This window comes from Pleurodeles waltl, chromosome 6 (assembly GCF_031143425.1).
Source record: "Pleurodeles waltl isolate 20211129_DDA chromosome 6, aPleWal1.hap1.20221129, whole genome shotgun sequence".
Lineage (NCBI taxonomy): Eukaryota > Metazoa > Chordata > Amphibia > Caudata > Salamandridae > Pleurodeles > Pleurodeles waltl.
Window position 1 is genome coordinate 1,330,495,010 of NC_090445.1, and position 13,352 is coordinate 1,330,508,361.

The following is a 13,352-nucleotide window of genomic DNA, read 5'->3' on the forward strand; positions in this document are numbered from 1 at the left end:
CTTGGCTGGCATCCAGGAATGGCGCTAGCCAGCAGTAAACTTTTTAATGCAAACTTGCACTGACGCAGGTTTGCATCAAAAAGTATAAATCAGGGCCTCAGTTTCTAACAGTGAACAATGCAGTTTCTGTCTCTGAGGTAACAAGCAATCCATGTTAGATCATTTTCACATTTTCTCAGATGACGTAGTCTTTGTAGTAGTGTATGGTGGTGTACAGTGTTACCAGTATGCTGCTCATAAGTCCAGGATCAATGTCAGCCACTCCATTCTTGTACTTCTTATATGTCATCCAAAATGGATATGATGGGTGACTCTGCACCTCTTCCTGGCCTGATTCTAGGTTGTTGGTCTCACATCAAGTAGTGTTCCTCCATAAACTTGGAAAATTGTTTAGATCCGCTATTTTAAATATTTTTCCATCTCATTAGATATTGGTCTGCAGTTTGCCAGGTTGAAAGGCTCAAGGTTTTTCTTTATAGGAGGTTTTGTCAACCTAGCCTTTTTTTAAGGGTCTCCCCAAGATGTTTGCCCTCAGTTGCTGAACCCATTAATGTTGACTTTACGACTGTGCACTTTTTTCCTGCCAATCAGTGGCAAAGTGCTTGTGCTATTTCCCTAAAACATGGTAATCTTGGCATACACCTCATTGGCATATTTAATTTACTTGCAAGTCTCTATTAAATAGTACTACATATACCCAAGACCTGTAAATTATGTGCTATAAGTGGGCATGCAACTATTATTTCGACACCCACTAAATATCCTTATAATATATATCTCAGGCCTAGCCTGCTACTGCAGCCTGTAGTGCAGTTTTTAAGCTGCCATTTTGACTTGGCTGAATAAACCTTTCACCAAGCCTAAACCTTCCTTTTTAATATTTATAAGTAACCCCCAAAGTAGACTCTAACCACCCAGAGGGCAGAGTGTATTGTATTAAAAAAGTAGCACATGTGTACTCAAGTTTTACATGTCCTGTCTGTGAAAAACTACCAAAGTTATTTTTCACTGTTGTAGGGCCTATTTCTCCCACAGACTAACATTGAGTTACCTTATTACATTTAATAAGTGCTAACTATGGATTAGGAGCTTGTAACAATGTGTTGTTTAGACTCAAATGAATTGTGATATAATAAATCCTCTTTAATGATAACATTGGATTTTAAGTCGCAATTCTAAAGATTTCGCTATTAGAACGTCGTCATTTTCTTGGCCTAATCACTTCTGCCTTCTGCCAGTGTCCTGGGTCACATGACTGTGAATGACGCTTTTGGTGGGGTTTATGTATTCCTCCCAGACAATGACACAAAAGGGGATAGGCATGGCAGGAGTAAAGTATTTATGCAGTATACAAACTAAACTCCCCCCACTGCCCCACTTGTACTTCACACGGGCTTGCTTCCACCATACACAAAGAAACACTAGTCCTTCATCCCTCCAGACTTCTTGAAGCTTTAACAGAGCTTTCCAGAATCAGATGCCATGCTAGGAGAGGGTGTTCCCCAACACACAAAGGCTGGCACCAATTATAAATACTGGACCCTCACAACAACCCTTCTGCACAATCCTGGATCTCTAAACATTACAGAAAAAGGAATTCCCTGCCACCTGAGGACTGCCCTTTTGCTACACAAAAACTGCCCTGCTGAGAAAGATGACTAGACCTGCTTACTTTCATCTCAGGCTAACCTGAGTGACTTTAAGGGCCATATTTATGAGAAAGTGGTGCATTGATCCTGATGCGCCACTTCTCTTACTTCGCCCCTGGTCCCACCGTTGCACCGTATTTACTCTAGGGTGCACCATAGCAGTCAGTACCACAATAGAAGTTTTGATGATGTTGTGGCCCTTTGCTGCACTAGCTTAAAAAATGTGGACGCTGGTGCAGCACAGCATAGGAGGTCCATTGACTTTAATGGGTGCGTCATTTTAACACCTGCCTTGACCAGGCGTTAAAAATTATAGAAAAGTGGCACAGTGAAATCGAGTAAATTTCAGTACTCCATTTGTTTGGGCCTCCCTGTGTTGGTACGCCCTCCTTACAGACATTATGCCTGCCACAGGCATAATGTGGCGCAAGGGGTTGCAAAGTGGTGCAATTGCACCACTTTGTAAATCTGGCATGGGGAAAAGGCCACCTTAGGGCTGCCTTAGCGTCAAAAACATGACGCTATTGTGGTGCTAAAGCAGCGCAAGGGGCTTGAAAATATGCCCCTAAGTGTCCATTGGCTGATCACCTGTGTGAGGTACAGGGAAACAACAGGCTCCACAGGCCTTGCTGAGACTACCCAGCTGACCTGCTGCAAATGGACCCTGCCTGGACCTCCCTCTGAACTTGCTTTAGCCCTGATGGCCTCTGCTGGAGTGAGACCCTGATCCCTATGAAGTGCCCCCCTCAGGTCCTGGACCATTGGGTTGCATCAGAGTGTACTCCATTGCAAGAGAAGGTAAAAATCCTGGCGTTTGGGTTCCTTGCAACTGCAAACGGGCCAGTTTGCACCAAGACCGTGCTGCCTGTGACAACTGGCACCATGAAACTCCATTGCGACCTGCTGTTTGTGCTACAGGGACCACAAGTGACGATCAGGAATGCAAGAGTCACATTTTGCACAAGAGCACCGTCAGCCCGCCGTGAATGCTGCCCGGCATCTACAAAAACAGCCGTCCACAAATCTCGACCGGCTCTTCGCACTACAGAGACAACAGTCCATAATGCCCAGCCTGCTCTTCGCGGCCCCCTTCACTCTTCTTGCTGGATTTTGAGAAGCTAAGGTTTTCAACAGGGCTAACTTGGTCATTGTATCTGATCTGCTTTCAATCGCAGTTGACCTGAACTTGTGACTTTGCCCTGCTCCAGTACAACCAGATGACCGAAAGTGGCACTTTGTGCTATTAGGTGCTGTTTTGACTAAATACTTTGAAACTGCATATCTTTGGTTCTACTGATTGAGCCTATGTTGTTCTGGTATCATTTTGTTTCGTTTGTATGCCGCATAAATACTTTACAACTTGCATCAAAGTTAAGCCTCACTGCTTTCTGCCAAGCTTCCAGAGGGTTAAGCATAGGTTAATATAGTGACTTTTGTGGTTCACCCACGCAAGATTTGTGGTTGTTGCCTGAGTGGGGTTTCCAACCTGTCAACAAATAACCCACTTTTCTACAGTTTTAATCTCAGGTGGGAAATAATCTAGTGCCATCGACACATTAAACACGCTTCTGTGCAAAGCATAACTTTAAATGGTTTGTGAGTGCTAGGTCTGAAGGTGATAATTCTCTACTTGTGATGATAATGTCTAGTGCCCCTTTCTTCCTACTCTTAGTCATGTGCCTTTCTTTGCCTCCAGTTTAACAGCCTGATTTGGAGATTGGCAGATGGTACTCCATTACATCAGGGTTGCGGAGGACATAATGCTGCTACATGTGTATTGTATGTTTTAAGGCTGCTGTATCTACAGCCTGCTGATGTTTATCTTAAAAACAGTGCTTAACTTGAGAAAAAGACACACATGGGAAAGACAGAGAAAGAGAAAGACGAAAAAGTGTCACAAAGGGAGAAAGTAGAAAGCTGCAAGAGCAACCTGAAGGGGCAGGGAGTGTCTGTAAATGGATTAAAGAGGCCCAAGATGGCTTCAGATTTCGCTACCTCAGTATTCCCTGCTCGCACATTTAATTGCAGCAGCAGCGTGGTTTAGAGGAGAGCTTTGGGCACCAGTACGTTACTATTTACACATTAACCACTTGAAACTGTAGAGTTGCAGTTGCTTGTGCCGAACGTGATACTGCTAGCGTGTCTGACCTTAACAAGTAAACTTACAAGGGGACGCGGATAGGTCGATGAACCTTTTGACTCGCAATTAAGGTGTTCTTACCATAGCTCCAGTACACAATCAATAATCAATACACAATAATCATTAGTAATCAATAGAATCAATAATCAACAGAGTCAGTAATTGTCACACACCATGACCTTTCTGTCACGAATAACCACACCTGTTAATGAAAGTTAGAATATTGATTTCCCTATATTAACAGTGCTAAGATCATGCAGAGTAATCTCAAAATCAGATGAAACACATATAGAAATAATGCTGGCTGTCCGAAGCAGCAGAAGAAACATAATCTAATCAAAGCTTGAACAAGAACACATTCTAAGGTTATGGTGCACCTTAATAGGAAAGTCTACTGTGTCAATATAAATATATACATGAAGTTTAGCAGAGAAATCCATCAAGCATTAGTCCCTGTTATCATGGTTTCATTAGTGAGGATCCTTAACTAACATCAGATTAGCATCAGCATGTTGGGCTTCATGCAAAACAATTTAGTAACACAAATTTGGAAAAAAACATCTAACTATGGCTCTATCAAAACAGCATAGTTGGTACCTAGAAAGAAAAAGCAAATATGCTTAATAATCAAAGTATATGTTATAGTACCTATCCTCAGTATGGATCAGCAAAGCAGTGTCAATCTTCATCCTCAGGACATCAGTCGATTAGCAAGTCATCGGGATTCAGCATCAAAGTTCAGAAAATGCAAAGTGTCTAAGCAATAAGGTTAAGCATGTCTCTTGTCAAGACACAATATGGGCAAAAATAAGGGCAGGGTGTCTAACGAAAATGCTTTTCGGCCAGCAAGCAAAAATGGACAATGGTCAGAATTAAATGTTTTCTCTCCGTGTGACCCCCGCTAAGTCAAAACTGTTAAAACTACCCCCCAAATCCCTATTGGTCTGTTAATCGCATGTTCACACTTTGTCCAATAAAACTAAAATACCAAATCTATGAATTCTAATATTACTCCGTTCACAGGTTGTTGATTGGTTAGTCTTGCAATGTCCTTATCATCCGGTTTGTCAGGTAACAATATTGTTGCAGCTTCCACTCTAGTCAGTATCTTCATTGTTTTTGTCTTGGGAAAGTCAGTCTCACACACATTACATATAAAATGTTCCATTAGCTGGAACATCATCTTTTAGCAGTCGGTTCTCATGAGAAACGAGATTCAGCTACAAGCACATTATGTAAAATGGAAAATCACGGTTTAACTCTCTTAAGACAGGCATTTTATTAAACGCTAAGAAATACAGGTTTTACATGAGCTCTGGCAAGAAGGCCAAGATGCTCGCTAAATTAAGGCCTACAGTTAATAAAGCTAAAGCTTACTGAATAACCCTTAATATTACATATTACTACTTTAGTCAAATATATAGTCAACATTTCATATTATTGAATCCTTGATTAGTACATTTCGTTAACATTGGTGACCATTCTTCGTGATCACATTTTCAAATGCGTGCATTATTTTTCTAAGTTATTACATTTTCTACTCAAATCATTTATTCAGAATACATAAACCTGCATTAATAATTTTTATTAAAACACCTGTGCTAGCAATCCCTCCTCTGATGACTAAATAAGCCATCACACTATTACCCACACATTTTTGCATCAGCTAAAATTCTGTCAGTTCAATCCCTTTTGTTTCCCCTTTGAATTTTCTCTGCACAATTTTTCCCTTTTCTTTTCTTCCTTCCTCTTATTATTCTTTGACCTTTTCAATGTAATTCTTTTGCATCATTTACACAATCCCCATATTCCCAATAGACAAACCACAATTAATATTCCTTGCACGATTTTCAATAGTACCCCATTCCAAATGTTGCTGAGCCAATTTCCCACTGAAGCAAACCCTTTGCCAACCTTTTACCAAACACCTGGTTCTTTCAATTCTTTCAACTTAGCACTTTCATTAGTCAGATTAGTAAGTAAGAGCCACATGTACAAAGATCCGGTTTTGCGACTCGCAAACTGCGAGTCGCAAAACCGGATGTCCAACATTGTACTTTACACTGTTTGCAATTCCCAATGGGGTCGCAAATGACCTACCTCATGAATATTCATGAGGTAGGTCGCAATTTGCGACCCCATTGGGAATGGCTGCCCTCATGTCTGTGACTGCTTTTAAATAAAGCAGTTTTTTTTTTCAAATGCAGCCCGTTTTCCCTAAAGGAAAACGAGATGCATTTCAAAAACTAAAATGAAGTTTTCTTTTCATTTTTTCAGAGCAGGCAGTGGTCCGTGGGACCATTGCCTGCTCTGAAAAAATATTTTCGTTGCCATTCACAACGGAGAAGGGGCCCCATGGAGACCCCTTCCTGTTTGCGAATGGGTTAGCACCAGTTTGAAACTGGTGCTAACTGTGATTGTTTTGTGACCGCATTCGCAGGCACAAAACAATCATACATACCATTTGGATTCGGTATTAGGAAGGAACGCCCTTGACACGACCCTTTTTAATACTGAATCGCAAAATCCAAACTGCGATTCGGTAACAAGTTACTGAATCGCAGTTTGGGCTTTGTATATCCCAAAAAGCATTTCTCAACTTGCAAACAGGCCGATTCTGCAAATTGGCCCCTTTGTGACTTGAAAAATGCTTCGTACATCTGGCCCCCAGTCTCTTATCTCTTTACTGTTATCTGGTATATACGAACAACAATGCCTAGAATTAATCATTCTACAGACTCCAGCATCCTTCGCTAAAAGAATGTCTATGTCAACATCTGGGCAGTGCGTGCTCTACGGGCGACTGGAATGCAAAAACTCAGCACTTATGAGATAACATAATTCATGCATTATGTTGATATGCTGTTGTTTAACCTTTTGCATTGCAGAGTTTGATCCTGAAGACTTATATTCTAGGTGCTTGTAAATACTGTTCATTTGCAATGTATTGCTGCAGGCTTTCAGAGTGTGTCAGGGTGTGGTCCCTTTCCAGGGCCTTCTAGAAGCTTTCCCTGCAGCATGCCTGGGTGTGGTTTGTGGGCTGGGCCAAGACTCTATATAGGGGAGCCAGCCCAGCTCCACATGCTCACTATTCAGAGGTCCCGGTGCAGAGCAGCAGCAACTTCCTGAGCTCCTGTTCCGGAGGCCTACTTTGATCTTCCAGGACTTGCCCTTTCACTTTGTTGGTGATTCTTGATCAGGGCGTTAAGACGGAGGTCGGGCTGGGTCCCTGATCCCTTTCTCGAAGGCTTCCGAGTTCTTGGACCTAATTTGCATGATGAAACATTTTGGTTCTTGTGCGTTTGAATGTGCGCTTGGTGTTTTAATGGCATTTACATGCTGAACATTCGAATCGGCAAGACGCACGATTCATTTCTTGTGCTTAATTCATGTTATTCATTGTGCGCTACCATTTCCTGGCATTCACATGGTGGCATTCGAATCAGCAAGACGTGCGATTCATTTCTTGTGCCATTCGAATCGGCAAGACGCGCAATTCATTTCTTGTGCTTCATTCATGTTATTCATTATGCACTACCATTTCATGGCATTCACCTTGTGGCATTCGAATCGGCAAGACGTGCGATTCATTTCTTGTGCTTAATTCATGTTATTCATTGAGCGCTACCATTTCATGGCATTCACACGGTGGCATTCGAATCGGCAAGAAGCGCGATTAATTTCTTGTGCTTAATTCATGTTGTTCATTGTGCGCTACCATTTCATGGCATTCACATGGTGGCATTCGAATCGGCAAGAAGCGCGATTAATTTCTTGTGCTTAATTCATGTTATTCTTTGTGCGCTACTATTTCATGGCATTCACATGGTGGCATTCGAATCGGCAAGACGCGCAAATCATTTCTTGTGCTTAATTCATGTTTTTCATTGTGCGCTACTATTTCATGGCATTCACATGGTGGCATTCGAATCTGCAAGACGCACGATTCATTTCTTGTGCTTAATTCATGTTTTTCATTGAGCGCTACCATTTCATGGCATTCACATGGTGGCATTCGAATCGGCAAAACGTGCGATTCATTTCTTGTGCTTAATTCATGTTATTCATTGAGCGCTACCATTTCATGGCATTTACATGGTGGCATTCGAATAGGCTAAACGCGCGATTCATTTCTTGTGCTTAATTCATGTTATTCATTGTGCGCTACCATTTAATGGCATTCACATGGTGGCATTCGAATGTGCGCTACCATTTCATGGCATTCACATGGTGGCATTCGAACCGGTAAGACGCACAATTCATTTCTTGTGCTTAATTCATGTTATTCATTGTGCACAACTATTTCATGGCATTTACAAACTCTTATGGAATTCCGCAATGTGTGCAATTCATGTTCCTTCATTCTAAGAAACTAAAGTGCTAGAATTCTGGATGTTATATGTGCATGTTAAGTCTTTAGTACAATTCCTATTGTTTTCTAAGGAATGTTTGGATGGCCTTTATCCTCATGTAATGAGGCAGTGTTTGTTCTGGGACATTGTTCTGGAAGGTTCTTGCATTCCTAGAACAGTATGTTTCAATTCATGAAAATTCCATATGAAACATTGTACTAACCATTCTTGATTCTTTTCTGGGTACCTTGAGGCCTAATTAGAGTCTAGTTCTAGGCCATTCATGTTTCCTCAGTCTAAGTATTATTTCATGTTCCGAGTATCACTAAACTCCAGACTCAACAGAGTGTTATTTCATGTTCTGAGTATCACAGAACTCTAGACTCAACAGTGTTATTTCATGTCCAGAGTATCACAGAACTCTAGACTCAACAGAGTGGTATTTCATGTTCCGAGTAGCACAGATCTCTAGACTCAACAGAGTGTTATTTCATGTTCCGAGTATCACAGAACTCTAGACTCAATAGAGTGTTATTTCATGTTGTAAGTATCATTGAACACTAGATTCAACAGAGAGTTGTTATCAATCTAAATGTGGTTTGATTCTGATGTTGTGTTGTTTAACCTTTTTGTTTCCTACAGGTCTCCTTCCCAGCTGTTCCCTTCCTAATCCCCTTTTCCCCACTTGGACTCTCTTAGACTCTGTGAAATTCTAATCAGAGTATTGGAGCTGTCTTGTGGTGGGCATGTTGGGAACATGCTCAGACCCCGAGGATCTGGTGACTCTGACAGTCTATAGCAAGACGATTTTGAAGTTTCATAGCTCTATCAGCTGCTAATTCAGTATCTATCAGGAGTATGGCTCCTGAAAAAATTATCAGCATATTATCCACAATAGTAGACAACTTTTGAATCTTTATGAACTTCAGAATGACTCCCACTGAAGGAATCACTGCTCCAAATATATCTCCCACTATATCAGAAGAGGACTTCCTCCTCTGTCTCTTATGAAGTAATGCAGTCTCTTTCGGAAACTTCTCCAAATCCTTCATTTAATAAACCTTTGGGAAAATATCCCCAAATTACATGTCCCATACCATCCTCTTGGAAGACGGTGATGAGCATTAAGACCGCAGATGTAATAAATCCCTGGAATTGCAGGGTCCTGTCCATTCAACATAAACGTCCATTTACTCTGAAACAAAAACACATGCCTACCTTCACTCATTCCCACAAATAAGTGTCAGTGCAAAATTTAGGCCAATACATACAAGGTTTCCCTATGTGTTGTGCATCTAAAGCTAATTTCCCTTGCGTTTTAATTGCACTATAAGCATAATCATTCCTGTATTTGCTTTTCTCTAAGCCTTTTTCTAATTTCTCCTTTAAAGCCTTTCTCCTGTCATCTGTGTGATCTAAGAAGCTTTTCTCTAAAGGTGTAAGCAAGCATGTCAAATTATTGTGGTGTGCATAAGCTGTGCCAAACGTTAATGTAGGTTCAAAGAAACCTATTATTATGTCATTATGCTTAGCTGTTCTACTCTAATACCTAATTATGGGAACAAACGAAAACACAACATCGTAATTCTAATAAAAGTACTGAATGTATTCTTGGTTATAAAATCTTGTTAGTAACAGATTACAACTTATCCCTTAGGTTAAAGGTAGACTATGATAGGTGACTCCTTCCTTGACTGATGAAGGAATCTGTGTGCACACAAAGTAATTGTTTGCATCCATTGTCTCAACATACTTACCAATAAGCAATAGAAAACATTAGAAGAAAGTTCTCCCTGTGCATTAGTATCCTCATGCAAATATTTTCCATCTAACCTAAACCTCTCTAATGCTGTTAGTACAGTAGTTGTCTCAAAAGCAGAAGTATGGTTGGCTTCTCTCTTATCAAGAATAGACATAAACACCATCAACACCACAAACAATATTCCACACATAATCGCAAAACCAATGCTCATATATTTACAGCGCCTAGCATCTCTACCTTGTTGACTAATTTTACTCGTGATCTGTGAAGAATCAGAAAGCAGAAGACATTTGGGAAAGACTTGCAGCACAAATCAAAAATAGGCAACTCTTGTTTCAGCAGCTCAGTCTCACTTCCAGGATCCCTTGTTGAAATCATTTAGCAGCTTTGTCAAAATCAGGTTCCAAAAGCCAAATCAGGTTATCAATCTCTCGTCCAGTTCAAATCAGGTTATTAATGTATCTTCTGGTTACTTTCAACAATTTCATTTCTCAAAACTTTTCTCTCAGATTGTTTCAACATTTCAGTTCATTAGCTTCCTTCAGGTGACAAAATATTGACCTTGGATCTCTCTATCAAAACAAAAAGAAATAAACTCTTATTGCCATTCATTCGTAGTTGCATATGCCCATTCAGGATCTGCGTATCTTTGACTTGCTATTCTCCTTCTTTTTAATTTTTGATCACCATTTAGTTCTTCTTCACTTAGATCTTCTGTCCTTGTATCTACTTCTTCCTCGATTGTCGGTTCAACAACCACTTCTTTCCCTCTTTCTACTTGCGATTCTGGCAACTTATCTCTTTTCAGTGGACCTTTTGTCAATGTTCTCTTCAGAGTTGAACTTGAACCTTCTCCTTGTTCTGTGGTGTTTTCTCTTGACGGACCTGCAACCAGTTCAGGAGGAGTCAGATCACATTGACTTTGATCTACCTCAACTCCTTCCCCTTCTGGGTCTCACAATGGCTCTGTTTGTCACTCAATATCATCTTCTTCTGGGAAAGCCCTCCTCTGACTAGGCTCTCCTGCTGCCTCAATTGAGATAGGCTATCCATCACCCTCCTGGAGGTCACCTCCCTCGTCTCTCACAGGAGTGACTGAACCGTCCTCAACAGACTCGGATCCGGTCTCAGTTCCCCTTTGTTCTCCTTCTGGCCATGAGACTTGTCTCACTGTTGTTGGTACTCTCAACAACGCTTCTTCATGATCCAGTGGACATGCCCCTTTCTTTGTATGACTTGCATGAATCCAGTTTGGAATTCCAGCACACTTCACAGCTGTGGTAGTTGTCAAACTACCTGATAAGGTCCCTTCGAACAAGGCTCCAAACACGTCTTTCTCACGTGTTTTCGGATCACAACCCAGTCCCCAGCTCTTAGGTTGTGCCCTGGGTCATGGATTAGTGGCAGTGTGGTGGTTTCCACCTACTGAGAAAAAGAGCGAAACACATCCGCTAGATCTTTGCAGTAATCCAACACCATATCATCTGTAATGTTGACAAGTGCATTTGCAGGCACCGCTGGCAACCTCATTGCTCTGCCCTTGAGGATTTCATGCGGCGACAATCCTGTCTTCCTGTCAGGTGTGTTTCCATTGACATCAACACTAAAGGCAACAAGTCAGGCCATTTCAAATTAGTGGACACACACATCTTTGCAACTCTTAACTTCAAGGTACCATTCATCTGTTCCACTAGTCCTGATGCTTCAGGGCGGTAACTACAATGCAACTTCTTCTCAATGTTTAATGCTGCACACAATAATTTAATTACTTCATTGTTTGAAGTGACTTCCCCTATCTGATAGAAATCGGAAATCTGAAACACTGTATCAGTTCCTTAAGCAGTAGTTTAGTTACTGTGAGACCATTATTTCTTCATGTAGGGTAAGCTTCAATCCAGTGACTAAAGATGCAAATAATCACCAACAAAGATCTCAAACCTCCACACACAGGCATCTCAATAAAATCCATCTGCATTCTGCTGAATGGACTTCCCACTCTTCCAATGTGGCTCAAATTAACCACTGTTCCTTTCCCTGCGTTTAGTTGTTGGTAAATGACACATCGATGGCAAACTGCTTCAGCAACTTGTCTAAACTTTGGGTTAAACCAATCATGTTTGAACAAACTAATCATTGAATCCCTCCCAATATGTGCTTGACCATGATAGTACCTCGCCATTTGAGACAACAAGCTTTTTGACCAAAACCAATTGACCCTCCTCTGAAACCCACAATTCATCTTGTCTTTGCACACATTTCATTTTGCTCCATGAACGATTTTCCTCCCTGTCAACATTATTCTGCAACGCTTTTAATTATTCCAAAGTGTCAATTATTTTCAATGCATAGCTTGTACACGTTTTGTGTTCTTCAGGTAACAGTTCCCACTTATCTTTGAATGATATACAGTTCAATGCACAAAACCTTGCGACTTGATCCGCATATCCATTTTCCAAAGACACAAAGGGGGTTATTCTAACTTTGGAGGAGGTGTTAATCCGTCCCAAAAGTGACGGAAAAGTGACGGATTTACCACCAGCCGTATTACGAGTCCATTATATCCTATGGAACTCGTAATACGGCTGGTGGTATATCCGTCACTTTACCGTCACTTTTGGGACGGATTAACACTCCTCCAAAGTTAGAATAACCCCCAAAGTCTTACGACTTCAGGTATGCACTGCATTTCACCACGGCAATCTTTTCAGACATTTGAATAATGTGTAACAATTCTTTAATTCCCTGTCAGAGTCACCAGATTCTCGGGGTCTGTGCATGTTCCCAACACGTCTACCACTGAACAGCTCCAAGACTCTGATAGATAAATCACAGAGACTGAGAGAGTTCAAGAGGGGAAGAGGGGATTAGGAAGGGAACAGCTGGGAAGGAGACCTGTAGTAAGAAAAAGGTTAGAACACACAATATGAAAATTATATCTCCTGAAATCAATAATAGACTATGATTCTAAGCCTAGTCACTCTGAAAACATGAACAATCAAGTGTTAAGTTTAAAATGACTAAGGTTCAAGATGGCTGGATACCTGTAGGGGAATCAAGATGAATTTAATGAAAACTTTCTTATTCAAGTACTTTCCTTTACATGAGAATCAGAAAAACATTCTGACTAAATTTTAAACCAGTCATATAAATCCTGTTTTGAGAATGTATACTAGGACCATACAATATTGCATCTAGAAACTCTGGCCTTTTGTATACTCTTAAAATGTTTCAACACAAATTGTGCATATTGCAGATATATATATATCTATATATATATGTGTATATATATATTTTTATATATATATATATATATATATATATATAGTAAACACCATAAAAGGATTGTGCACCATGAATAACACAATATGGTTTCAGGAAACAAATCACATAACTTGTCAACTCGAATATTACATAATAAATATCTTAGAATAGCGGCATACAATAAACAA

The 13,352-nt window shown here is 40.6% G+C and overlaps 1 protein-coding gene across 1 annotated transcript in view; it reads left to right on the plus strand.

The window, feature by feature from the left end:
- The window catches only part of SH2D4B (SH2 domain containing 4B), a 1,234,963-nt gene that overhangs the window by 621,083 nt on the left and 600,528 nt on the right, over positions 1-13,352 (plus strand). The gene's annotated exons all lie outside the window — the stretch shown is intronic.